General features: G+C 36.9%; 1 protein-coding gene across 1 annotated transcript in view; it reads right to left on the bottom strand.

The window, feature by feature from the left end:
• The window catches only part of MFN1 (mitofusin 1), a 64,069-nt gene that overhangs the window by 1,219 nt on the left and 60,222 nt on the right, over positions 1–2,628 (bottom strand). The window lies entirely within an intron of this gene.

Below are 2,628 nucleotides of genomic sequence, written 5' to 3' on the forward strand. Positions count from 1 at the left end.
TGTGTATCAGGATCACCATGAGGGCTTGTTAAAACAGATTTTAGTGTCTATGGTCTCTGATGCCCTAGGTCTGGGCTGAGACCCAAGAACCTGCATTTCTTGCAAATTTGAAAGTGATGTTGGTGATCTGGGAACCAAACTTCAAGAACCACTTTACTACACTAATGAGGCGATACCAAACCACTATGCAATTTCCAAAGTTGAAGTACTTTCACATAAAGGTTACAACCTTGACATCATAACCTAAATTAGCAGTACCTAGTCTTAGACATCAGCTTTTCATGTTGTAGTTGTTACCTAATCCCACTTGTTGGTGGCCTGTACCATTTGGTGTTATAAATCAGCATAAAAGCTAAAACTCAACATTTATTTGCATTTGTATACTGCATTCTAGTATCCGATTTGCATAAAAACAAATATTTGAAAGGATTCTATGCCCTAAATAATGTTTTCTCTTTAAAACATTTTGAAAAATAGAGTTGCACCTGCTGTGAAAAGACTGAATAGCATCCAGACACTTTAAAAGGCACAGAAAGGGAAGTACTGAGTACTAAGAGGAAAAAAGGAAGCCTGAAGTTTTATCCCTCCTATGGAAAGGACGCTTAAATTATACTTTGCCAAATGTACTGTGTCCCCTGGGATTGTGCATTTCTGACAAGCATCTAGGTGATGCTGATCTGGTGGTCTCATATTTTGTGTAGCAAGACCCTACTATGATGTCATTTTTGCATATTTCATTCCATGTAAGTTTCAATCAGTTTTTAATATAAAAGCAGACATGATACTTGAACCCATATTTCATTTAAGGCAAAAAATACAGTAAGTTTTAACAGAACCCTGGCAAATTCATACAATTAAATAAATGGAAAAGTCTCCATTGGGGGACAATCAAGCAATATCCTAGGTAAATGCCTTTTGAAGAACAGCTTTTAAACATTAATGACATCATTCAAAATTCAGACCTCCATTCCTTGGTATGGGAGCCAAAAAAAAAAAAAAATTCAGACCTCCCATATCTTTGGCTACTTTTATCACTTCAAACTTTACTCCTAAAACTGAGCTAGAAAAGCTTTCCTTTACTGCAGTCGTGATTGGAGCAAAGCTGAAAATGTTTCTTTAGAAACAACTCAGGGAACTACTTAGACCCAGATACTTTTATAAGTGACTATAATAACAAAACTTTATAATGTTTTACATCAGTTTTAATAGAAATAAAAGAGGGAGTAAAAACAGCACATTTAATAGTGGTTTACATACCTGCCATGATGGCAAAAGTGATTCTAACTTGCATAAATAATATACTCAACATTCCACACTCCTTGGTGGTTCAAGCAATGCAGTTTATAAAATAAAACAAAAAAGTGACTATTCCGATTAAAGAAAGCATCAAAAACTAGCATTGAGAAATCAGATGAAAGGATCAACCTCTAACTCCTGGATGCCAGGAAGCAGAGTTTTTCAGAATCAAAAACAAAGCCCTAAGTAAGAGCTCAAGGCCCCACCCCTCAGGGGTCACATAGTTGGTGCTGTTGCTTTTAACTAATTCATTATTTTAACACATCAAACAATTCAGCCTTTTCTTTACCCAAAATTAAAACTAAGGACAGGTAACGCTCTTCAGAAATGCAAACACCCTGAGATAGCTCATTATCAGAACCTACACAGGGATTTGCTATTTAGGTACAGCTAGTGTAATTCATATTTAAAGTCATTTCATAAAAATAAAAATTGTCCCAATCTTCCCAGTTCCGTTTCTTCCTATGATGGTCACCAAAGTAATCTCTATTAAGATTCTTCTTCATTGCTTGAATGTAGAAATTGCTTAGAAAAATTCTCCAGCTCATTTTCAAGTTGAACAGCTTTATTTCTAATTTAAAAAAAGAATAAAACACCAATCTAATTATCATAAAGGTCAAGGAGAAAAATCCATTCCAAACAATCCTAAGAAAAACTCACTAGCTAGCTGCTCCTACATTTATCTGAACTCAGACTCAACCGTTATCAAAACACTTTTCAAAGCATTCATTATATGTGCTACTGCAGCTTTGCAATAAACAGACCTCAATGTGCAGTACCTAAAAAAAGTTATACTGAGATAAAAGATTAAAACTTTATTTTTTGGGTTTTTTTATTTTGTGTTGTTTTGTTTTTTAATAGAGACAGAGTCTTGCTCTTGCTCAGGCTGGTCTCAAACTCCTGACCTCAAAGGATCTTCCGGCCTCAGCCCCCCGGAGTGTTAGGATTACAGGCAAGAGCCACCGCACGGACCAAGATAAAAACTTTAATAAAGAATGAAAAGCATAGTAGATAGCAGGGTCACATCATCTTACATGGGATTTGTATCCCAAGTTACATACAGTCAAGACTGTCCTTAAAAATTTCCTTTAAAATCCTAGCTCTCTGGGAGGCCGAGGCGGGCGGATTGTTTGAACTCAGGAGTTCGAAACCAGCCTGAGCAAGAGCGAGACCCCATCTCTACCAAAAATAGAAAGAAATTAATCGGACAACCAAAAATATATAGAAAAAATTAGCCGAGCATGGTGGCGCATGCCTGTAGTCCCAGCTACTCGGGAGGCTGAGGCAGGAGGATTGCTTGAGCCCAGGAGTTTGAGGTTGCTGTGAGCTAGG

The sequence above is a fragment of the Propithecus coquereli genome, unplaced genomic scaffold (assembly GCF_000956105.1).
Source record: "Propithecus coquereli isolate 6110/MARCELLA unplaced genomic scaffold, Pcoq_1.0 Scaffold14, whole genome shotgun sequence".
NCBI classification, from domain to species: Eukaryota; Metazoa; Chordata; class Mammalia; order Primates; family Indriidae; genus Propithecus; species Propithecus coquereli.